Source organism: Schistocerca gregaria, chromosome 3, assembly GCF_023897955.1.
Source record: "Schistocerca gregaria isolate iqSchGreg1 chromosome 3, iqSchGreg1.2, whole genome shotgun sequence".
NCBI classification, from domain to species: domain Eukaryota; kingdom Metazoa; phylum Arthropoda; class Insecta; order Orthoptera; family Acrididae; genus Schistocerca; species Schistocerca gregaria.
Window position 1 is genome coordinate 617,235,536 of NC_064922.1, and position 27,148 is coordinate 617,262,683.

General features: G+C 42.6%; 1 protein-coding gene across 1 annotated transcript in view; it reads left to right on the forward strand.

Annotated features, from left to right (window-relative positions):
- LOC126353855 (NADPH--cytochrome P450 reductase) overlaps positions 1 to 27,148 on the forward strand; it is a 178,932-nt gene that overhangs the window by 26,445 nt on the left and 125,339 nt on the right. The window lies entirely within an intron of this gene.

Here is a 27,148-nt window from a genome sequence, read left to right on the forward strand (position 1 = left end):
GGTACAGATCTATCGGTGAGCGAGCGGTTGTATATGAGTGCTAAGTAGGGAGCTATAGTATCAGCGTAATCTGAAAGGAACCTAATCGGTATACAATCTGGACCTGAAGACTTGCCGTATCAAGCGATTTGAGTTGCTTCGCAACCCCTAAGGTATCTACTTCTAAGAGCAACGCTGTGCTGTATCTAGCGTAGCGGTAGCGGTACGCAGGGGGTCCGGGTTCGATTCTCGGCAGCGTGTGTGTCCATAATCATTGACTCGCAAGTCGCCGAAGTGGATGAACTCAAAAGGAGTTGCAATACGGCGGCCGAACTCCCCCGAATGGGGCCTCCGGGCCGACAATGCCATAGATCATTTCCATTTTTGTTACAGATGGAGGTGGAAAAAACCCAGTCTCTCTCTCTCTCTCTCTCTCTCTCTCTCTCTCTCTCTCTCTCTCTCTCTCTCTCTCTCTGTCTCTGTCTCACACACACACACACACACACACACACACACACACACACACACACACACACACACCCTAATCCTGCCGAATAGGGAAAAATAGACACAGCCTGCCGAGTTTCTGAACAAATTTCTGATTGGATTCAGAACTCCATTGCAGATAGAACTGAACACGTCGCTCTAAAGGGAACAAATTTGGCTGATGTAATTTCAGGAGTATCTCTGGAAGCTGTGATAGGACAGTTACTGTATATGATATGCAGATATAAATGACCTAGTGTACGGGTAGGCAACAGACGGCCCCGGGATGTAACAGTCTCTTTGTCAGGCCAGCGGAAGAAATTCATGGGAAAGAGATACAGGGCTTCACATTGTACTTCGCCCGTGACACAGTTTCGGATGTTCATCATTCTGTTCGTTCCTAGTCATTCGAACTAGTATTCGACAAATATTTTTAAAAATGCGTGCCAACACTGTTTGTGGTCATTAAATTTCAAACACTAATGACCTGTCTGTGGCCAAGAATCGCGAAGTTGCTTCTAATCACTTGTGGACTGGGACCGCCTGTCGTATTTAATTTAATTTTTTCTTTCTCGTATCAACGTTAGTAAATAATTCTTGTCCATTGTGGACGTATTAGAACGCTGCAGTTGTTGAAACTGAAGATAATTTTTAGTGAATAAGCTACAACCATTTGCTTTTATAGGCGTTTATTCTTCCGTGATGACTCGTCAAGATGCCTGGCATCCTATTTTCAGATGTTTACATTTATATACTCGTCGTAAGCATCGTTCCTTTAAATACGATGTTTTACAATAGCCGTCTTAAAAAATTCCGTTGCCATAGTAAAGAAAGAATATTTTAAAGATGTTAAATGTAAACATCTGAAGATCAGGTGAACATAATACGAATGTACCATCAGAAACGCGTGTTTTGAGACCCAATTTATTGTCGTGTCGTCGTATCGGAAAATAGGTGCAATTCGTATCGGTGCGTTACTCCATAGACATCAATGTCGCGAGCGCTACGGTTTTGACGTTAAGGAACGCTGTTGCCACATTACGTGATGAGCCAGCCTGCGGGCTTGAGTACTTGTATGTGAATCAGGCGTGCAGGTCACCACAGGTTGCCGATGCCTGATCTAGTGGACAACATGGAAAGCTTCACATCGTTCTTCACAGATGATGTGGTTGTCTATAAGAAAGTGGCAACGCCAGAAGATGGCAGCAAACTCCAGGATTGTCAGCAAAGAACTGATCATTGGTGGAAGGACTGCCAGTTGACCCCGAAAGAAAATAAATGTTACGTATCGCGAATGAAGTGGCGAAGAAATAGTCTACTGTACACGATTACACTATTGGTGACAAATCACTGGAAACAGTAATTACCACGAAATAACTAGGAATAACCATTCGGATCGACCTAAATGGGAATGGCTACATAAAACAAATATAAGGAAAAGCAAAATACTAACGCGAATTCTTTACAGACGAATGGAAAAAGTGGTAGAAGCCGCCCTCGCGAAGATCAGTTTGGATTCCGTAGAAATATTGAAACACGTGAGGCAATACTGACCCTACGACTTATCTTAGAAGCTAGATCAAGGAAAGGCAAACCTACGTTTCTAACATTTGTAGACAGAGAGAAAGCTTTTGACAATGTTGAATGGAATTCTCTCTTTCAAATTCTGAAGTTGGCAGGGGTAAAATACAGGGAGCGAAAGACTTTGCAATTTGTACAGAAACCAGATGGCAGTTATTAGAGTCGAGGGGCATGAAAGGGAAGCAGTGATTGGGAAGGGAGTGAGACAGGGTTGTAATCTATCCGCGATGTTATTCAATCTGCATATTGAGCAAGCAGTGACGGAAACAAAAATTCGGAGTAGGTATTAAAATCCATGGAGAAGAAATAAAAGCTTTGAGGTTCGCCGATGACATTGTAATTCTATCAGACACAGCAAAGGACTTCGAAGAGCAGTTGAACGGAATGGACAGTGTCATGAAAGGAGGGTATAAGATGAACATCAACAAAAGCAAAACGAGGATAATGGAATGTAGTCGAATTAAGTAGAGTGATGCTGAGGGTATTAGATTAGGAAATGAGACACTTAAAAGTAGTAAAGGAGTTTTGCTATTTGGGGAGCAAAATAACTGATGATGGTCAAAGTAGAGAGGATACAAAATGTAGACTGGCAATGGCAAGGAAAGCGTTTCTGAAGAAGAGAAATTTAACATCGAGTATAGATTTGTCAGGAAGTCTTCTCTGAAAGTATTGGTATGGAGTGTAGCCATGTATGAAGTGAAACATGGACGATAACTAGTTTGCACAAGAAGAGAATAGAAGCTTTCGAAATGTGGTGCTACAGAAGAACGCTGAGGATTTGATGGGTAAATCACATAACTGATGAGGAGATATTGAATAAAATTGGGGAGAAGAGTTTGTGGCACAACATGACTAGAAGAAGGGATCGGTTGGTAGGACATGTTCTGAGGCATCAAGGGATCACCAATTTAGTATTGGAGGGCAGCGTGAAGGGTAAAAATCGTAGAGGGAGACCAAGAGATGAATACACTAAGCAAATTCAGAAGGATGTAGGCTGCATTAGGTACTGGGAGATGAAACAGGTTGTAGGATAGAGTAGCATGGAAAGCTGCATCAAACCAGTCTCAGAACTGAAGACCACAACAGCAACCTAGGAATAACCATTCGGATCGTCCTAAATGGGAATGGCTACGTAAAACAAATAGTAGGAAAAGCATATGCCAGGCAGAGACTCGTACCAAGAATCTTAATGAAATTCGATTCATCCATCAAAATTCTTGTCCGACTGATTCTTCAGTATTACTAATCGGCCTGGGACCGATACCTGGTTGATTGACAGACGCGGTAGAGAAGATCCAACGAAGAATGGCGCGTTTCGTCACGGGATCGGTTTGTCGGCGCGAGAGCGTTACAAAGATCTAAAACGAACCCCAGTGACAGACGCTACAAGAGAGGCATTGTACTTCTTGTAGATGTTTATTATTGAAAATCTTAGAGTACGTTCCACGAAGAGTTCGGCAACGTAGTCCTTCCTCCACATACGTCTTACAAAATGACCGCAACGAAGGGGGGTGGGGGGGGGGGGGGAGGGAGGGGGGTGGAGAGAGAGAGAGAGAGAGAGAGAGAGAACTTGCCGACAATCACTCCTCTCCCGCGCCCTTTGCAAATAGAGCAGGGGAGGGAGATCAGATAGTGTTACCAGTAGCACCCTCAATAGATGCAGATGCGGAAGAGGGATGCGGGATCAACATCTACAGTGTTACAGTGTGACATGCCCTCGCTCAATTGGACACTGAAGAGTAGCTCTGTACGTAGTATGGTTACCATTACTTCATGCCACCATATCTTCTCACTTTTCCGGCCTAATACTGGCGCTACTAAAATAACTCAAATTGCCAGAATTCGAATCTGTTACATGTGGACTGAAAACGGTTGCCATAGCGAGGGTCAGTAACTTTCATCTGTGGAGATGTTGTTGTGGTCTTCAGTCCTGAGACTGGTTTGATGCAGCTCTCCGTGCTACTCTATCCTGTGCAAGCTTCTTCATCTCCTAGTACCTGCTGCAGCCTACATCCTTCTGATTCTGCTTAGTGTATTCATCTCTTGGTCTCCCTCTACGATTTTTAACCTCCACGGTGCCCTCCAATACTAAATTGGTGATCCTTTGATGCCTCAGAACATGTCCTACCAACCATACGCTTTTTCTAGTCAAGTTGTGCCACAAATTTCTCTTCTCCCCAATTCTATTCAATACCTCCTCATTAGTTATGTGATCTACCCATCTAATCTTCAGCATTCTTCTGTAGCACCACATTTCGAAAGCTTCTATTCTCTTCTTGTCCAAACTATTTATCGTCCGTTTCACTTCCATACATGGCTACACTGTTGAGATATAAAGGAAGAATATGGATCAAACCTGAAGGGGTGGTGAGATTAAAATGTGTGCGTTTCCCTTTATCATCAACTTTTATCCGTAGTTAGCTTCATATAATAATAGTGTAACACTGCTCGATAGCTTCATAACTGTTCTTCTCTGTTGCAATGTACGGTGTATCTGAACACTGGTGTACGATGCTTAAGGTTTTATTGTAGTACGTTTTTGTGCGTTGCCTGTAGTTTTAGTTTGTATAGGACTGTGTTAAAGTCACGTCTTATTTGTTCGCTAGTAATTTAAGTGTCATTATAAATTATTGTGCACTGGAGTTGTACTCCGAAGGAATGGGTATAAAAATTACAAGCGACTATCTTTAGTAAATGGTTCAAATGGCTCTGAGCACTACGGGACTTCTAAAGTCATTAGCCCCCTACAACTTAGAACTACTTAAACCTAACTAACCCAAGGACTACACACACACAGACACACACACACACACACACACACACACACACACACACACACACACACACACACACATCCATGCCCGAGGCAGGATTCGAACCTGCGACCGTGCGGTCGCGCGGTTTACGACTGTAGCGCCTAGAACCGCTTGGCCACCCAGGCCGGCTATCTTTAGTAACATTTACAGGTACACACAATAATTTTCATGTGATGATACTGCTATCTGTCATTTCACTTCTATCTATATATGTATATATAGAAGTGAAATGACTGCTATTACTCGAGCTATAGCTTGAAAGTATCTTTGCGTATGAACTCGGGATTTCATTGAAAACATAATTGACTTTGCCACGTTTCTGGACTAAAATAAGTTAGACTTAATCATCCATATCAGACATTCTGATTTAGATACTGCGTATTCGTAACTCAGATTGCCACAGACTAGTTCATTGTCACAGCATGATAACCGAAACTGATAGGCGAGGATAATTATCTTCTCTTCTATCGTTTGGAGGCAATTAGTCGCGTAAGGTCGCTTGTAAGTAGTATTGAAGGAGAAGAATATCAGAGTCCGCGTGAGATTTCAAAAGAGCAGCCCCTTGTACTTTCGATGTGATAAGATTTGTCACGCTAACTTACTGACCGCTCATTACATGCAACACCACCTCCATCTAGAAGGCTTTGTTACGTGATCATGTGAGAGCTTTGGTGAGCTTGCTTGTTGTAAGGTTGTCACGAAAGTGTCTCGGCTTTGAAGAGATAATGATATACGCAAAGCAATGGAGAGCAGTCATCATTGTGAAAATTGGTTTAAATATCACCCTATTTTACTAGTTAAGGTTCTTTGGAAGTGAGACGCCGTAGCCTTCCTCCAACCTGAAGACTAGCTCACACCTTTGCAGACCTGATGGCCCATACAAACGCAAAGTGCAACATCCTCTGTTTGGAAGTGAAAGACTAGTTCTGTTTAAAAAAAAATGTGTTTGACGTACTCCCCTGTTAGGTCAAAGGACTGTCTAACGGTCTTCAATTATGTATATTCTTCCACGGAAAATTATCCCAGCGCCAAAGCATCTTTGTGGGCAAGTTCAAGGTCCTGATGAGTTTCTTCTTTTTGTAATACAAGCCTGTTTTTGTTCCTTCAGTTAGCCCATACAACTTGCGTAATATTCACAAGTTATCGACTTATCCTTTTATGACCTAATCAATAAGGAAGATTTTTCTCATACCAGAAGACAGTCCACGTCCCTCATGCAACGTAACTAGTTAAGACTACAAAACAGATACTTTCAAAACAGCTCAAAAATAGCTGCGAAATTATTTTCTGCATTTCGATTGAACAAATGCGCCACCCATCTTGCACAAAACTTTCTCGACGTTGAGTGTTCGTGTAAATTTTTCAGTTTTATTTTCTTCTGATACGCCAATGATGTCAACTATCTCGTAAACTTTCAATCGTTGATCGTCCATGGCTATATTCTGTTCTTTCTCAATGTTTCCGTCCTTGTTTCCTGTTTTTAGCAACGTTTAAGAGAGAGCACATTCGGATTCACCTATTTAACTCTTAAATGTTCAGAATAAATGAGTGGAAGCTTCATAAAGCTTTACCAACTTTCATTTAATTTACGTTCTACATCTGCATTTATACTCTGCAAGCCACCCAACGGTGTGTGGCGGAGGGCAGTTTACGTGCCACTGTCATTACCTCCGTTTCCTGTTCCAGTGGGGAGAATGACTGCCGGAAAGCTTCCGTGCGCGGCCGTTGCCGATAAATCAACCAAAATATTTATGGCGGCACAATATATTTCAGTTTATCCGTTTCAGTGAAATACATACAGCATTACTTTGAGCGAAGTATGCAAAACTATTCGGAATTTAAACTCTCGTCTTCAGTTACGGGGGACGCATGTAACAATACAACAAAAACAGTTTTTCATCTATACTGGCACTATATATGTCAACCTCAAACTTAACACACACTTTCAGACAGGCAGTGTCACGTGTCACAATTTGCATCAGGTAAAATTTGAATTATTGCCCAGATAGGAGCGAGACAGTAACTTATTTACACTCACCTGTCTCTGCTGAATTTGATGGGTTCATCAGGAACAGCTAAGGATTATTTACTGTATATCTGAAATAAGTCTTTACAAAGACAGCAGCTCGGGAAGCATCCGCTTGACGATGCAAATGAATTTTTACTGTTGCGGTTTTGACAGTAACTTTCATTTTGATTTGTTCCAGCAGTGCGTCGTCAGTCTCTGTTAATGTTGTTGTAGACGTTTACCACTAACAAAGTACAAGGAAAACACGTAAAAAATAACAATCGATAAATTACTTTTATCTTAGATCATGTAGCATGGCCAGTTATGTGTACATCGCTCAACGTTAAAAGGTATGCAGACACAGCGTCTAAGGAATTATGGCGATGAATATCAAGACCTATCTTAAAATAGCCCTAGTTGCAACTTGTTTGCTTTAGACAACTGTCTGATAAATAATATAAGGTATAAACTCATATATGAAGGAAACCAGACATTTTTGTCTGAAGATCGTTATATAAACGAAACCGGACACCGTCTATAAATAAAAACAATGTGAACCTCCAGGGAAGTAGTCGAAAAAAGAATTGCGTTGCTGGCTTTTACTTCAAATGTATAATCATAAGTTTCTGAAATAATATGAATTGGGATAATATTATTATTCCATTTCGTTACATATAACTAATCAAATTTGAGCATTATTATTGTACTGCTACGAGAACACTGCTGCACAACAGTAATATTAAGTTATTTCGATCGTTGAAATTCTGTTAGACCCTCAGGGAATTTGCGACATATTCGTTTATGTTGAATCAAACTTGTATTAGCTTGCATTGTCTTCATATGCGCCAATATTACGTTCCCAGGCATGTATAACTCCATCCGAAGAGGCCTTGGAAGGCCCAACAGGCAGTAGCATTTATGTTGCTACGGAATGAAATAACACAACTCCAAAGGAATCATGCCGTCGTCTTTTCAACAGGAAAATCTCGTCAAATCTAAATGTTACGTTTGTATACTCAGCCGGCGATTTTTATGTTAAAGCAATTGCAATAAACGTGCGACAGCTTACACAACGTTATTTGCGCTCGCTAATGACAAATTCGATTTTCCTCGACACATCTGTAATATGGTTTTTGCCCCATGTGCAGCTTCCTCTATCAGAAGTGGAAATTCCGCATTGTTTGGCAATTAGACATTGCCATCTTATCAGTCTTTGTGATCCACACTGAAATTGCAGTTGATTAGAAGGCAAACATGTCTTTAACGACTACACGCTTCGCTCATATCATGCTTCGTAGCAATTATTATGATACCTTTTTTTAATCATTCCAATTACGTCGAAAGCTAAATCCCCGCTCTAGCAATGTATGCTTTGGTACAGCTTTTCTATCGCTGTTGGTAAACCGATAATACGTAAAACGGGTACAGCGCATTATTCTAAACTGACTGTCTCAATAAGATTGTTTCATCCAACTGAACTTGTAGTACCAAGTTCAAACCTGTATATCAGCTTCTTGTAACTACTTTCACTATCAAATTACGCTTATTTACATCGAATCTGTAGAGGAAGGCGGTAACACTCGTAGGTAGGTGGAAAACCCCTTGCACCCAGTTTCTTGTGCGTTTTTGCACTTTGTGCGTTTATGACAGTATTATATGATTCAGAGCGGCCACTTCAGATTTACATTGACTAAAACTTCCAGAAGTAGAATTTTTTATTCGACGCGTATGTTGAGGATAACATCATTGTTCTAGCCTCATACATACAGTGGACGTCACAAGACGGTTGCTTAGTTTCTTGTAGCAGAAACTCTAGAGAAAGGACGTTCTGTTGTATGGTCGATAGATGTCTGCCTTTACGTTGCCGACATAAATGCATTTCACGATTCCTGTCACGGTAAGCATCTTTGTTGATAGTAGGTTTCAAATCAGTATGAGTGATTAGTGTTACATGGAAGTATCCGTCAGTCATGCACCTCTTCGCTAGGTAGACAACAGTTTCTTTATTTAAAATGCCGAGGCCGTAAACAGTCGATCTGTATAGGTCCCCGTACACACACGGCATATATGTTGTCCACTACAGGTGCTGCCCTGGGTTGATTGCGTCGCCCGCAGTAGAACACCGGCGTCAAGGATGTATCACACTCAAGACTATCCTCAAACACTCTGGCCAGAGCACCGAAGAACGTATTTTGCTGCGAGGTAGCACATGGTCCCATCTCCTGCTAAGAAGAAAATCCTTGTCTCGATTATCAAGTTGTCTCTCCAGCCTAATTTCAAATGCCTCCTTATAAACGTTGTCCCAAAAACCGGACGTACCGGAGAACTATCAGGGTCTCGTCCCTCGTTTAAGCAATGTTCCGCCGATTTTTCAGACGCAGACGCTACAAGCTAAACCTATGATGAACGGCGCACATATCGTCAGTTTTCATTAATGATTGGACAACCAGTTGGTTTCAACAACCGATTAACCAGTCGATTGTGTTTTCGTTCAGTCGATTTTTTCATTCGAATTAAACAACCGAATGAAACTAGTCTCTGTATTCATATCACCTTTGTGAATCTTTCAATCTGTCTCTGGGTTCGAGTGATTTCATTTACGTTCTTTTTCAGCCTTTACGGTTTTACCAATGTTGCCAACATTTTCTGAGTTTAATACCGATTTTACCTCAACGTGAGACGAATAAGAGTATATTTCCAAAACTGAAGTGTATTCGAAATTTATGTATTTATTTAAATACGAATTTTTCGAACTTTTGGCATTGAATGTGTATGCTTAGTTGGTTTAAAAAGTTAATAACAGGTGCTACATTATAAATTTACATTTAAATACATTAATAGTAATTTATTGAAATTTATCGAACCTCTGTCTCCTTCAATCTAGTTTGCATCCGTCACCACTAATTTTATTTCCGTAACTGCTGAGGTGAAGTGAACAGAAAGCTTATAAGATAACAATTTTTCAATGGTTTGGTAACAGTTTTCAAGCGTTTATTATCACTTCCAGGATGTTTTCTTTTTCTGCTAGCAATATTTGTCATCATTGAATTTTTTCATCCAGTCATATAATTTATTTAATGCCCGCGCCACTGAGCGCTCAGAATTCTGATACACACGAAGTTCCCTATTCAGAAGGACGCGGACGAAAAATTGAATTGCTACTTCCTTAATGGCGATAACAGCGACGACAGGCGATAACAGAGTGCAGTCAATAATAATGATTTAACAATGGCAAAACGATCGAATGTTTCCGCTCAGAACTGAACACTCCATACTGCGCCGACTGTTTTCAATCGGTTGCGCCCACAGACCAGTTTCGCTCGAATGAATGAATGAAAAATTTAACCGATACGCAAAACAATTGAATGAGTCGGTTGTTTTTAAAAAGTCGAGTGAACCGGTTTTTTTTTGTTTATTTGGTTGTTCCCATCCCTAGTTTCCAGCGGAGTCATGTTGATTTTAGGATGCAACAGCAAACCCGGCTTACGGTTGAGCTCATCAGCGTATCCTTTGTCCGTCCCTTAGCAGTGGCCCCGGGTTTGATTTCCGGCCGGGCCGGAGACTTTTTCCGCTCGGTGACTGGGTATTGTGTTGTCGCCATCATTACCTCATCGATACCCATGTTACGTAATCCGGCATCTGCTGAGAACACTTGCGACTGGTGGCCAGCAGTGCCATGCCTTGATCTCGTTTCAGTGTATCCTTTAGGTGGCATTTCGTGCCGAAGTTTCCGTCGGCCAACAACGGCTGTCGGCTACTAAAGTGCGTTTCAGCTGGCCGAGGCTGCGCGCTCAAGGTCGCCAACGCGGCTGGCTGCAGGTGCACCGGTTCGGCCCAGACAGCGTGCGTGCGTGCGTGCGTATCGCGGCCTCTCCCATGGCGCCTGGTCGCACCCCTCCCGAGGCACTGTGGAACCTCCTTACTTCTTCACCGCTTTTTCAGTCTTGTTCTCGAATCCACTCTGTTGTTTCTTTTAATACCTTGCCTTTTTCTTCACGTCTGCTTCTTTTTTACAGGGCGCGGACCTGTTATCTTTAAGTGCACCTATTCCCTTTACATACCAACGCAATCAGATTCTATATGTTAAACTGTTACATTTAGAAAGCAAATACGTGCAGCGATACATTGAATTACAGCTTTTAATAACATAGTCAGGTAAAAGTACATCAGTACTTACCTTCTTTTCTGTCTGCTGGGAATAAGAAAAAGCTGGCCTTTTTTATTTGCATCACAAACTCGCATTCCACAATTGAAACCGCATCTTTCCTTCTTTCTTCTAGCCGTTCATATAAATCGGGAAAAAAGTAGCAACCAAGGAAAACCTTCTAGTGCAATTTACATACATCCCGTAGTACTGTTTCTTTAAACGTTCATTCTAAACCAATCAATCGGCCAATTTGTGAACAGCCGTTTTTCAACAGTAACAGACTGACTTGGAAATAATATTGCATCCCAGTGGGAGTTCGCTTGAGGTAATTTGTGGGCCGGCCGGAGTGGCCAAGCGCTTCTAGGCGCTACAGTCCGGAACCGAGCGACCGCTACGGTCGCAGGTTCGAATCCTGCATCGGGCATGGATGTGTGTGATGTTCTCTCTCTCTCTCTCTCTCTCTCTCTCTCTCTCTCTCTCTCTCTCTCTCTCTCTCTCTGTGTCTGTGTGTGTGTGTGTGTGTGTGTGTGTGTGTGTGTGTGTGTGTGTGTGTGTGTGTGTGTGTGTTTCATTAATAGGAGACATTGCGTTTAACATCACTCAAAGATATGGGACCTCGAAATAAAGTAAGCTGTTAATACTGATAAGAAACATACTTGCTGCCGTATGTTAGTGTGCGTTGTGTTGAACTGTGTCGTCACGGTATGACGAACTGCATATAACTCGATCTACCTAGTGGCATTGCACGAGCAATACGTACACATGTTATTGTGTTTTGACGGAAGGAAAAAAATTATGGAGGTGTTCTGCAGCTCATGAATAACGGTTGAGATGTGGCCAGTGGATCGAACTATTGCATACATATGTTGACTCTCCTTTGAAGAAAACTGCCGCAACTGTCTCCGTAAACTTCACACCGAAGAGCGGTTTGATGCAGCTCTCCAGGCTGGTCTAGCCTGGCGAGGCCCTTCATCTGTGCATAACTACTGCAGCTTACTTCCCTTCCAACCTCCTTGCTGTAGCCCTGCCTTGGCTCCTCTCTAATTTTTACATACACACACACACGTCCACCCATTGCTAAATTAACTATTCAATGATGCCTCTGGATCTACCCCAACAACTTGTCACTTATTTAAGTCAAGTCAAATTGTGTTACCAAGTTCTTTCCTCCGCGACTCTGTCCTTCCCACATCATTGGCTGCCCTATCTACCGATCTGATCTTCATCACATTGCAAGAGCCTTCCATATTTTTCTTTTGTGCATCGTCTGTCAACGTTTCGCGTCCACGTGCTGCTATGCTCAAGACAAACATTTTCAGAAGACTCCCAAACACTTTACATTTCATGGCACCGTATTACTGTTTCAGGAAGCTGTCTTTGCTATTGTTAGTTGTTCGCTTCTGCAATCGTCAGTTACTCTTGCTGCGCAAATCTCATAACTTCCACCATTTTCAACGTCTCATTTACTAATCAGCTTCGCCTGATATAATTAGACTACATTCCATTAGCTGTGCTGATGTTCATCTTGTAACATTTCAGGACACTATAATTCCCGTTCTGATGATCTTCCAAGTATTTGCACTCTATGCCAGATTTGTGGCATGTAAGTAAAACTCCGGTCAACCGCCATAAAAAGAAAATTTGAGTTTTTGGCGAAATTCCGCTTAAATGCCTAGGCCACAATCATATATTTAGACAAGCCAGAACAATGGGAAACGATGTATACCGCTGTCTGAAGATGGCACTCGTGTGTAAGACCAACATCGACGTTCAAATGATGAGTCATGCGACAACACTGTTAGTGTCTTGGTGTGCACTTCTGTGAATTGCTTACAAATGAATTGCTCTGTGGTTTGTTTGTAACAAAAGGGCATTGTTGAAGTAATTATTATTTGTAAATAATATACAGTAATGCAAAAATGGAAAGGAAAACTGCACCAAAACGGAGATAAAGAGGTGAAGGTACAGCTCAAAGTGAAAGAAGAAACTATGCAGCGAAGAAAAGGAGTAGTCTCGAAAAGACAGTATTTTGGTTCCAGCTGAAGAGGCCCCAAGCACCAGGTGGACCTTGATTGTCAAGCCTTGGACTGTACGTAAGTAGGGTTAAGGTATTATAATGTGTTTAATTCATTATTGAAAGGAATTTAGTTTCGACAAAAATCTTCATTCTGATTATGAGGTTATAGTTCACTACTTACATGGAATCATTTACTTATCTAACAGAAAAGGGTAACTGTGCGGAAACAGAACACAAAATTTTGGTGAAAGGACACTCTTTTGTCTTGCGATCGTGATTCTACTCACACTTAGAAACGAAAGAGGGCAACTGTGAGTGACGTTCTGAAAGGCTGTTAGTCTCATCATTGAATTTACGTGCGCAACACGATTCACAGTTACTGTTACGCAAGAGAGAGATTAAGACTTTGTCAGCTGCTGAAAAAATACGAAGTCCACCAATGTGCATAATTCAAATGCACGGTGGATCAGACTGACAGCTGAACGACTAGGGGTACTGAAAGTTCTGTCAACTCCCAATGCAGCTGAAGAATTGAAGGAACATGTTCAACAAGTGCAGCTGGAAACTCTACACTCTGAACCTAGGCTGTCTGGAGACTGCACTTGTAAAAGAGGTGTGAGATGGGTATGATGGCAGATGTATCGGTATTTATGTTAAAGTCGCTGCATACAGAACGTTTCATTTTCTTTAAATTCCGTATCGCTTTCGGTTTATTGTGAAATAGTTAACCACCGACCACACTACACAATAATTTGGGAAACAAAACCTTGAAAACTAGACATCAACAACGGAGCAAAATCTTTGGTCACTGTAGTAGGCAGGAAATGTCTTAATATATTGTTAATGCTCTTGTTAGTAATAGTTCACTAACAAAGAAATATGATCAAATATTCGTCAAATTTCTTTGCCTAAGATCTTTATTAAAAGATCTTTGACGTGGCGCTAAAAAGGGGCATTACACTGTCACCGTATTTTTCGTCAAAGGTATGATGACGGGCAACAATAACGGGCTACTATGCTTTAGCAGTTGCTTGTACAACAATTGCATTGTGTGTGCAATTGTAAGAGAAGCGGCGGAAAAAAAAGGAAACACACTTGCGTGAAACCATGCGTCTTATGTCGAGATAATAAAAAGCATTCAGCAAAACTTGTTACGAGAGCTGCAAGTGGAGGACGTTAAGTCTTATATAAATAACTTACGAATGGAAGAGAGTGCATTTCAGTATTTGCTCTATAAAGTGGCTCCTAATATTACAAAGCAGAATACTCACTTGAGTAATGCTATGTGTGGAGAACACAGGTACTCTGACTTACTATACAGCACTCAATTTATCCAAAATAATTAGACACACGTGTGAAGTGATTTATGAAGCAATGAAGTAGGAATATCTGAAGATAAATAAACGTTTAGTGCACTATATAGGCATTAAGAACTGTTTTTTTAATTTAATTAATAGAATTAATGTTCCAAATATTACAAAATTAATGAAAAAGTGCGAAACAGATGAAGCACTTTTTAACTGGTGGGAATCCAGAGTTCAAAAATAGACAAACTAGAATGGAGAGCATAGAACATTTTTATTTTAATTTAGTGTGTCGCCGTCTATTGCGGTTTGCTGTAAAGCTGCTTGGTGTTTCCCCATGTTGAATTGTATGGCTGTAACTGATTGTGGATTTGAAGTCTTGAAGTCACCTACAGGATACCCCGTCAGTACACGATTAATAAAGAGCTTGCACTGTGCCCTTGCTCACTCCCCCACCCCTGTTGAAGCAATGCCACTATAAAGAGACGAAGGAACACACTATTTAAACTTTGCAGCCATATTTACAAAGACACAGCCGTCAGATAGCTGTAACGATGCCAGCACTCCAAACGGTTACATTTCACACTGCTGAACACAGAAGACGACTGACTTTTATGATCCAATGATTTGGTCACATTTCTTTGACGAAAGCCGAGATTTCACAAAATTCCCTATTGCAGCACCAAATTTCTTTGACATAAATATTTGACGTATCAACTTTGACAAAGAAATATGATGGTGCAGTACGGGCCTAAACACCGAGCGAGGTGGCGCAGTGGTAGCACACTGGACTCGCATTCGGGAGGACGACGGTTCAATCCCGCGTCCGGCCATCCTGATTTAGGTTTTCCGTGATTTCCCTAAATCGCTCCAGGCAAATGCTGGGATGTTTCCTTTGAAAGGGCACGGCCGACTTCCTTCCCCATCCTTCACTAATCCAATGAGACCGATGACCTCGCTGTTTGGTCTCTTCCCCCAAACAATCCATTCCAATCCTAAACAACATACCTCCACACTGCCCTGCAGTGAGCTCTCGCTTAACACCACTGAAGTCGCAAATGGTGGTGGTTTGGAGTCAGTTGAATGGACGTTACAGGACGTCTGGCTCGGAGCTGTCGTTCAAGTAACCGATTTGTAACAGTTCGTTGGGTCGATGTGGTGCTAAGTGCTGCTGCAAATGTAGTACGATGCGCCAGAGCCATATGCCTAACACGACGGCTTCCCCTCTCGGTAGTGCCACGTGGCCGATCGGAGCCCTGTCTTCTTGAACTCTACATTCGTGTGATCACCGTTGCTTGCAATAAATACAGTGACTACACCACTTCCAAGTCTTTCTGTAATATCGCGGGAAGAACACACAGCCTGCCGCAACTCTGTTAAACAACCCCGTTAAAACTCAGCGGGGTATTGATAATGACGTCTTTGTCGCCTTAAAGACTTTCTTGACTAAGTGTATACTTAAAGCAAACCTGATTCGCATTCTCATAGTGACGTTTCTATCGCCACTCTTATACAAGTGGCGCTAAATTTGAATAGACCTCATCTTTCGGATGTACAGACACGCCAACCAACTTTAGGTTATATCCTTGATGATCAGATTTTTTTTCGCGTCAGTATACTTCGTTAAAATATCACACTGGTACCTAGTGCTAATAACATATTCATGGATACAGATTATTTTCTTTTCCTTCTTTAGAAAACTACAGCTTGCTTTATACTTTGAAGGCTGGTGGTAACGCAATGATGGCGTAAAAAAAAGTCATATGTGGGCAGTCTCGTTCCTTCTGTCAGTGTAACATATACCAGACAGCAGTACCACAGTGTTAGAGACGAGAGAGAAATCTTAATTCATTATGTACCTTAAGAGTTACATGTGTAATCTTTTAGTCCAGGTTAGCATAGATAGGACGATAAGTAGGCGTTTCTTCATGGGCACATTTTGTAGGCGAGATTAAATCCTGTCATAGTGAATGTAATACATTGGACTTCGTTCAGTTATCATCGCCCGCGAGCACTGAAACTGTGCAAGATAGTTGAGACAGTGGTGAATTGTGGCAGCTTTTGTAGCTTTGGAAACTCGATACGGCGCAAAAGCCAAAGGCTATCGCTCTGCTCGTACTTTGACCAGGAGCGGCTCGAGTTTTGATGTGCGCACAAATTATACCGGCCGCCTCCCTTGACCCGAATCTCTGGCAACTCTCAGCGCTGCTGGATTTGGGGACACTTCATTGAGATCCGATTTTCATGTTACCGAACCAAAGGAACTATTGAAAATTTTCTGATGTTAGCTGTATCCCAAGAAGAAAAATTGTTCCTTATTGTTTTCATTACAGAACTCGATATGTACATATACAGGGTGTTCCACAATTTCTGTTGCAGGCTTTTAGGGGTTGTAGAAGGGACCGTGAAGGTATTGTGATTGTGTGTGTGTGTGTGTGTGTGTGTGTGTGTGTGTGTGTGTGTGTGTGTGTGTGTGTGTGTGTGTGTGTGTGCGCGCGCGCGCGCGCGCGCTTCACAGTAGCTGCGTCGCTGTTTGTTGAACAAAGTGCGCGTCTGTGGGGCTCCCCTCCTAATCGTGAGCGTACCAGTTTCTCGCAGCTGTATGTGATGGATTGAGGTGGCCCGAAAAACGTTCTCGATATAACAAGCGTTCTCCAGCCCTGGTATTAAGTTACGTACCGTGAAGCGGGCCTTTGGTCTTCATAGTTGACATCCATACGGTACATTTCCAGGCTTGGGTTCCTTATCAGACCTTTATCTCAGCGAGGGTTTTTTTTCGCTCTCCGATCGGTAGCGAAATGGAAGCCACGGGCGAAAATTAAAAATAGAACATTCAGCTATATCCACATCTGAGTTTCGGCAATTTCCGAACGGAGCGAAGTGGCGCAGTGGTCAGCACGCTGGACTCGCATTCGGGAGGATGACGGTTCATACCCACGTCCGACCATCCTGATTCAGATTTTCCGTGATTTCCCTAGACCGATTCAGGAAAATACTGGGATGGTTCCTTCGAAAGGGCACGGCCGCCTCCCTTCGCAATCCTTCCGTAATCCGATGCAACTGATGACCTAGCAGTTTGGTCCCTTCCCCTGAATCAATCAACCCACCAACATTTTCCGTATCGTGGTACCAGCTTTCCAATGCTCTCGTTATAAAAGCTACCGCCAGTGCCTTCCGCCAATTCCCTACGCAGGCCTGCAGCTCTTCTGTTAAAATGCTGTTCTCATGGCCAGCGGATCAACCGAGCGAAGAGGGCCATATGGTGGGTGATGAAACATTTCCCATCGGAAACGGCGCAGGAGAGTGTTTTTTTTTTTTTTCAGCTGCAGTGTGCGACCGAAAATTGTGATGAAGAAAGAAACGTATCAGTTAGGTGGGCTGCATGAAATCAGGTGGAGCCGGCCAGAGTGGCCGAGCGGTTCACGCTACGGTTTCAGGTTCGAATCCTGCCTCGGGCGTGGATGTGTGTGATGTCCTTAGGTTAGATAGGTTTAAGTAGTTCTAAGTCTAGGGGACTGATGACCTCAGAAGTTAAGTCCCATACTGCTTGGAGCCATTTGAACCACGTTTGAACCCCTCACCCGGAATTTCACATTTTGCAGCCGCGGTTAATGGCCGTGCGGTTTGAGGCGCCATGTCGCGGATTACGCGCCCTCTCCCGCCGGAGGTTAGAGTCCTCCCTCGGGCATGGGCGTGTGTTGTTGTTAGCATAATTTTAAGTTTGTTAGTGTGTAAGTTTAGGGACCGATAACCTCAGTAGTTTGGTTCCTTACGAATTCACACACATTTGCACATTTTGAACATTTTGCAGGAGATTCCATTGTTGTAAATATCTTTACGTGCGCTCTGTGCGCGCTCAGAACTGGAAAGTGCGACGTGACGCGATCAACGGTCATACATAGAGACAATGTACAACCCATCTGCCCAAAGCTTCATCGGACTTTCGCTGTGGTTTTAATTTCGCAGCCGATCAGTGGTTGTAAAAAAAAAAAAAAAAAAAAAAACCTCGTACTAGGTCCCCTCTAAAACTTCAAGCCTGCAGGCTAATACGAATTGTGAAACAGCCTGTATATTCAACAGGTCACTGTAAAGTTCATGGCGTTTGCTGGTTTTCAACGGTATGAAAATCGCATGAACTGGATAGTTTGTGAATTCATGTATCTTCATATGTTGTGATCTCCAATCTGAAGACTAGTTTGATGCAGCTTTTTTGTGTGAGTGGAGGATGTCAAATGCTTAAACATTTAGAATTATTTGAGAAGCCATTATAGAACAAGAAGTGACTTTAAATGGTAATGGTTGTGAACAATCACATAATGGTTATGATGGACTGTTTCTGTTTGTTAATTAGGTGCATAAAAGGAGTCTGTCGTTAATTCATCCATATAATAGTGGTTGAGACTGCTGGCTGTGGATCAAACTACTCGAAGAAACAGAGGAATCAGACACTTCGTATATAGTTTCACTAATAGCAAGGCGCGTTTCGGGCTTTCACTCATCTACATTTGGCGCATTACATTTCCCCCGTCATAAATACGCTGTTGTGTACTGCATTTTGAGCGCTGTAGTTGCCTTTTATTGTGCAGTTTCACTGCAATTCTTACTCGAATCATTTTTGAGAAATTGACTTTTAATGATTTAGGGAAATATAAAGAAGAATACTTCATAACGAGATGAAATAAACGATGATTGTATTGGAAGGCAGCTGAAGTCATTTTTTAAAAACTTTGTTCCGCATTTACCACCTAAAGAGCAAAAGAAGTAGGCCTAAGAGAAACACTGATATCTCTGCATAGCAGGTTTGACAAGGTCATGTCAGAGCGCTTGATTCGCGCGGTTAGCGTTACGCAACCCGTCCGTCGGAATTATACAAGCTCGTAGTGGAACATAATCAGATAAGGTGTTTTATTCTGACAGGTCGCTACTTGTGGAGGTCTCGGTCTGGGTGAAGATCGACGGTGTTAAAAGCTGTTATGATAGACTATCTATTCAGTGCAGTCTTCGCCGTTTGGATTTCAACAGCCAAGTTCTATTGTGATGGTTTAGATTATAGTAGCAGTGCAACATCTTTATTAAACTCTGGCATTTCGTATTATATTCTTCAGTGCATTGTACTGCTTTAGGAAACTGTTGTCTGGCCTCTGATCTTTAAAATCCAAGAGGACTAGTCCTAAGGTTCTCTTGTGAGATCATGTCACTTCCACATTGTTGTTTATCTCGAACAGTTTGTGGGTTCACCAACCAAATTCTCATACTCGTCGGGCAGAGAATTCGTACTTACTGAAGCTACAGCCCATTCATTGCCTTGTTCTTGGGACTTTCGGCTGACATTTGGATGTTTTCCTGACGTTTCCCCAGTACGAGTGGCTATTTTTGCAGACGATACGCCCTCCGTCACCGCCCCTGTACTGCTACTGGACTCTACATCAACACTCGGACAACGGAAGTGGGAGCCCTGATACACACATGTCAACGGTAGCATTAGGCTCGCTTCTCTATTTTGGGAATGAACAGCCCCGTACGACAGGTTTTCACAACTGCAGAACATTCGGATGAATAATTTTATCCACTCTGTGCAGCGAGATAACGATCTTGCCAAAAAGCAGAATGCAGTAACCCTGCGGTTCCGGTCAGGTAACACGGAATTTGACGTCTGTGCCTTACTTAATAACGTAAGTATCAGATGTTTATCTCCCCAGTAAATCAGAATAGTTGCAAGCTGTGTAGTAACTGACAGTGGAGATTAAAGCTAGAAGGCACATGCATTCTGGAGCGCTCATTCACAATACCTTTTTGCAAACCACTGTCCTCAGATGATGAGCCACTGTGTGTAGCGTCGTTGAGAAACTACATTTTCAAACTTTCAGTATCCTGTAATAATTGTAGGTCAGCAACTTCAGTTGAACAGTACAACGAAAAACCAGCCAAAGATGTAAATTTCACTTCTTTTTATTCACTACAGTTTCATTTGATTAAGAAAATTGATCTAGCTGTCTGACAGCTATATTGTTCAAATTACATCTGGATTCTACGTTTAGCTCCACTTCGGGATACTGTAAAACGCACAATCTGTAGCGAAAGATTGAGTTGCTTCACTCATCCATGCGTTTCACCTGCAATATAGCGTGACTATGAAGCTGACAATGTGAGAAGCTTTGTAGTTGTGAAGTTTTGCAGTCGTTCTTTAAAAATAAACTAATCATGGACACTCTCAGATTGTGGCAGGCCTTTCTGTTCGATAAATCAGTAACAGAAGGGCCAGTGGTGGCTGGCTGCTGATTCCAGGATCTTAAATATCTTTTGGAGTATGCCAGTACCCATCATTACTCGCAATAAATTGACTTACACGCAGTGTTTTCCTTCTCCTAAAGGCAGCTTCCATCGAAATACAGAGCACAGGGCTGCAAGGAGAGGCAGGAATTAAATCGTTAGTTGACAACTAAACCCGGTATTATACGGCAAGTATTCTTAATCATTAGCAGCTGGACTGAAGCCATTGTGGGAGGCTGTAAAGGTTGTGCCAGAAGATGGTTTACATTACGATCGGTACGTTTTAGCTTCCGCCAGTCTTGCAGCTGCCTAAATTATTACGCAACGTGGTGGTACCTGCGCGCCCGGGCGTTTGCTCATCTGGAAACGTGGAAAGTACTGGAAGGCGAACCAGTTCTACACCAGGAGGGACAGGTTCTGTGCCGCGGTCATGGCCCACAGGTTACCGTGTCAAGTTACGTCAGGACAGTCAGCTTCACTTCGCCTCTCAATGTAGTCAGTTAGGGTTGCCATGTCCTTTCTCTCCCCAACCCCCACCTCACCCTCTGTCATGTGACAGGCGTTGACCTGATAGCGAAAAGGGTACTGTGTCACGAGAATTGAACGAATAAGCGACAGGCCACCATTTCATTTCGCTGCGCCATTATAATCTCAAAGGGTAGTAAACGTACCCATATTTTTGGGCTAGCATTCGTGACGTGGTTATGGTAAATAACGCTGATCTACCAAGTCATATTGTGGACTGTTATCGTTCAGGCAGCAGTTATTCACCTCGAGCACTTACGAATTATTAGATTTGGCGCTGGAGCTAGAGGAATTGTTAATCACTTCCCTCTCTTACTCTAATTATTTCCCATATCTCTACGGGCCAGTGGAATATGCTCATCCTTCATGAAAAAGACAGCAGCATAGGTGTGTACTGGAGAACTTACTGCCTGTCGAGAACTGGGTTCGGTCTCCGAAACTATTGTGATTAACAAATGAAATGAAGAAAACGTTTTGTAAGTTGATTTTTAGTGTTGTTCTTTACATAGAGCTGACGTTTTCGGTGCCGGTATAATTATTTCTCAGTATCTGCTGCGTCATCACCTTACTAATCTTCGCCATATTTTGCAATCCTTAAAGCTCCCCTCCCCTTCTCTCCACCAGGATGCTCTTTGCACTGTGCGTTTATACATCAACGATCTACATTCCTGCTGTTATCTCCCAACTGATTTCTTCTTCTGTTCTTGACAATGTGTCTTCATTTCGTATTTTCTGTCCATTTGAGTTTTAATCTTTTTTGAACTACAGGTTTCAAATGTTGTCTTTTTTCTTGCTTTCCCAAAGTGAACTTTATCTGTAGCCGAAATATGCATTCTTTTAAGGACTGTAACTGACATTAGAAAATAATTTCGGATGCCTTTTTTACATGTTTTTTTACATGTTTTTTTTTTTCAGTGTTTCTATGATTCAGTCGCCCTACATATGTATTTTGTCATAGATAGTATTTTATTTACTCCTAGTATTTCGCTCGCTACTTCCATTGAAGTTTTCGTTTCCATTACGAGACGATTTTTATTTAGTTTCTTAAGCTCTGCATTTTCATCCCCTTTTTATTGATTGTTTCTTCTACAAATTTGTTTGCGATATTTCGTTCAAGGACTGAGCAAATGTACTTTTCTGGTGGCAGTCTCGTTTCGTAAAGATCAGACTTGGATAATTCATAAACATTAGGGACTGAGTGATGCGAAGATAGTAAATACGGTGGCTAAATTATTTAGAAATCATCAGTTGCGTAATTTATACATGTTCGCTGGCTAATGAAAGTGGCAAATAATGCCAACGAGCTACCCCGTCGGCAGACATAACGTAGTGTACATTTCAGGGATGTGAGAATTTAAAGTAATGCCCGAGACGGTTGTGTAAGTGCAATGGACGCAGCTGTGAACTGTTAGGCTGCTTTGCAAACTATTTACTCTGTTGAAGCCCAATCTGTGATGGAAAAGTGAACCTCTTGCATGTTTCAGTGGGGATAATTTGTCGCTGCACTCAGTTACTTTTACAGTTATTGATTTGTTATTTTGTTGCTTGGTTCATTATTTAGTTTTTGTAGCTTATAAAGTGATCAGTCACGAAACAAAGTACGACTGATAATATGAAAATTAAAGCCCACGTCAAAGTTGTGATGTTGTTTTGAAAATCTCGGGAAAGAAACTGAGCGTTCTAGCGAAAGGCAGCTGTGCAGTTCACACGAGCATGCAAGTTTTTGCGCGATACAAACGTGTCACGGAGTTTTTCCGCTACATGCAGTGCTGGTTAAAGCCCAAGCCGCCGCTTGGGGCGCCATGGGCGCCGAAGTGCAAGATTTGTATACAATGTGTATCACGATTAGTAGCCAATACGGACAGGAGTGACAGTGTTTGAAGAGAAGAGAGAGAGGGGGGGGGGGGGGTGGCGTTTGTGTGGAAAAATTTTCTCGAACCGGTCCGCGCTACGTGACTGGAACAAGTTTCCGAACCTTGTAACGTTAACCCTCAATTACGCTAAGTTGAGTAAGCTACAAAATGTGTTCTGCGTACGCCATCCCCATCGTGCTGAGACGACGGTACCGACTGTGATGAAAGCGACGCTCTTGTAGAGACTAGTTAAAAACTCGGCAAACAAAAAACCCACCTACTGTTCGGCTGCCTGTGCATACCTCATGGATTCGGTTCAAACCAGAGTCCGGTCATCCTGATATAGGTTTCCCGTAAATCGCTTCAGGCAAATGCCGGGATGGTTCTTTTGAAAAAGCGCGGCCGCCTTTTTTCCCCATCCTTCCCTAATCCTATGGGACCGATGACTTTGCTGTTCGGTCCCATCCCCCGAATCAATGAATCAACCAACCAACCTCATAGATTCCATATGACATTCGTCAATCACTGTCTATATTTAAGCTCACACGAAACAGGGTCGTCAACCTAATATACAGGGTGTTTCAAAAATAATGACCTGATATCAAAAACTTTATTTTCATTGCTAAACACGAATTACAAACAAGGAATGTTTTGCAAAATATTCACAAAATCTTGAAGTTTTAGTTATGCTATTACAGATGCTCTACGTGTCCACCACCAGCAGCAGCAGCACGAACAACATCCAAATAATAGTTAAATTCATCTACTTTTACAGAAGTTATGACAGCTGTTATTCTGTTCTTCAATTCTTCTATGTGACGACGTAAAGGGGAGACGAACACACTTTCCTTCACATATCACCACCAGGAAAAATCGCATGGGTTCGTATCTGGCGCTGTGGGAGGTCATGAGTGAATTGCAGTATCTCGGGGCTCCGCGCGCCCTATCTTCAAATATTGCGGAATTGGCTTTTTTCTCAACTTCAGGAGGACTCCGATGACTTCATTTTCCAACAGGATGAAGATCTACCACAAAGGCGGAACACCGTACATCAGTTTCTCAATGGGACTCTGACTCAAGCGCTGAATAGAGCGCACCCTAGACACTGCCCGCCGGCATTCTTAGTCTCGGAGGTCGCCAGACATGACCCCATGGGGTTTTTTCTTACGGGGAAATGTTAAGGAAAGTGTCATCTCCATTTTTACCTCGTGACATAGAAGTGAAGAAAAGAATAACACCGCCATACCGTATGTAAAAGCACTCACATAGTGTAAAGTTTATTACGAATTTAGCCATCGTCTAAATGTTGTTCGCTCTCACATTGATGGACACACAGAGCATTTGTTAACATAAAAGTTTAAGGTTTTTAGAGTATTTTCCGATTCACCCCTTATTTTGTCGTGAGTTTTTATCAATAAATATGCAGTTTTCAATCAAGTTATTCTTTTTGAAACGCCCTGCACTTTTTCAGGCCGTCTGACTACTGTAGCTTGGAACATCTGCGCCTAATTAGATCGATGACATAAAACGTACGAGGGTCGTTCGATAAGTAATGCCCCACATTATTTTTTAAACGTCATTGTTGGTGCTTCACATTTGATGTTTGTTCTGTGCGCCGGTGAAGTTTCGAACCATTCTGGTAGATAGCAGAGCTTTAGTACAGTGTCAAAATGGCGTTTACATACTACATGCAGCGTACTGCAATTAATTCTTGGGTGCAGAAAAACAGTGTTCAGCATCCATAAACAATTGTGTGCAGTGTATGGCGATGCTGCAGCTGATAGGAGTACAGTTGTGCGATGGGTAAAGAAAGTTACAGCATCAGGAAATGCAGAAACAGAGCTCCATGATGAGCCACGCTCGTGACGTCCTGTCACAGCCTGTGGTTCAGACATACTGAATCGTGTGGATGCCATTGTTGGCGTCGACCGGTGTATCACAACTCTACGATTGGCTCTACAGTTGTCGGTTAGCATTGGAAGTGCGTCTGCAATGACTGAGACTCTGGGTTATTCAAAGAGGTGCTCACGATGGGTTCCACGAATGATCACAGCGGACCACAAGATTCAAAGAAAGGCCATTTCATCTGAATTGTTGGAGCTTTTTGAGATCGTCGGAGAGGCCTTTCCGTCACGGATCGTTACGGGGGACGAAAGCTGGGTACACCACTTTGAGCTGGAAACAAAAAGGCAGATCTTAGAGTGGCATAGTTCTCATTTACCCCAAAAGAAGAAATTCAAGACAACCCCCTGTGCCGGATAAGTCATGGTGACAGTCTTCTGGGATTATAATAACGTCGTTTTCGTGAATGAGATGCCAAATGGGTCAACCATCAATTCAGAGGCATACGCGAAGACTCTGAATAAACTCAAGAACCGTTTTCGACGTGTTCGATCGGACAAGAATCCATCAGAAATATTGCTCGAACACGATAATGCACGCTCACACCCAAGTCTGAGAACCCACCAAATTGGGCCGGACAACATTGACTCATCCACCCTATTTCCCAGACCTGGCACCCTCGGACTTCTATCTCTTTGGGCCGCTTAAATATTCTCTATGGGGAACACACTTTAAAGATGACGAGAGCGTCAGTAATGCAGTGAAAACTTGGCTACGTCTACAGGACAAGAGTTTTTACCAGCAGGGAATACATGCTCTTCCTCAACGTTGGCGTACGACCAACGAACGTGATGGAGACTACGTAGAAAAATACGACATGGACAAGACATGTCGATGTATATTGTCACCAAATTCTGGCTCTTAACAACAAAATGTTCTGGGAAAAAACTGTGGGGCATTATTTATTGAACGACCTTCGCAGGAAAACACTTATAGCAACTAAAAGAATAGACTAATTACAACGAAGTTAACAAATCACTAGAAACAACACCCCAAAATTACATTCACTTATAGGTACTTTATAACAACTGGACTGCTTGTCCTCTTAACAAAATATGGACAAGTTTTCACCTCTCTTAACAACGCAGCTGCAACGCTAGAAACTTATTTTTTAAAAGCTGCATCTGTGCGACAGAAAGCTGCACCATTCAGATCTCTCATCCCTCCTTATGCTGCAATGCCTCAGTAAGCTCACAAGACGAAGTATTAGTCACTCTCCCCCATAAGAGCTGACTGGTAACTAGGGAGAGATATAGGCACTACAAAGCTTGTACAGGCGTTCATGCAATCCATCACCGCTGACAGAAGTCATTGGAGTGAAGTAATGTTAGCGTACCGGTTGACTGTATGGAAACAGCGCAGTAAGATGGGTGCACGTTGACGTGAATCAATGGCAGAAAGGCGTATCTCGCGTTTTGACATTTCCATTACCCCACCATGAGTGAAGCTACCGATTTGTTTGCGTATCAACGCAGACTGTCCAACGTGTCTACAATGAATAGGTAACGACCCCCAAGCATGTAACTCGCCGTAAGAATGGTGGTGGTAAACAGATGCTAATCGACAGGGACCGCAGACAGATGTCACGCTTTGTCGATGACAATCTGTTTCAAATCCGACAAGAACTGCTGGTGAAAGTGAATACAGGTTAATTTCGAACAATTTACAAGCCAACATTGCGAAGGGAAAGACATGGAGTTGTCATTTGGACTCTGCTACCTCACGAATGGTAATTGCTCACAGTCTCTACGTACAAGATGCTCAGAAAGGGGGATTGTAGAGGGTGCCTCGAGGAAAAAATATGGGACAGGAACCCATCTCAGGAAACAACATTCAACGACGCCAGAGCTCGTCGAAGTCATGGGCTCCGGTGGCTGCCACTACGCCACCCTTTCGGCAGCAAACTTGACTTTGTTCGCTGACGGACCAGACCATAAGCAGGACGCGTCGCTGTGTCGTTTGTTATTCAGTGATCGCGGCTGATTGTCACGATCGCCAATGGAGAAGACGTAGGTAGTTGCTGCGTAGAAACACTTTGCCTCATATTATTGTGATGCTCTGTATCCTCGGTGGATTGGCGTTTTCGGACATGGGTTTCCATCCGCAGTTTTAGCCCTGGAACCCTCTAAAATCTCAAATGGTTTTCGGTGTACAGGAGGAAAAATAAACTGCAGATGGAATCCGTCATCCACTAAGGCAAAAGAGCATCGCTTCAAAGGAGACAAATCTTGTCGACGTAGCAGCTGTCTCCATCTTCTTC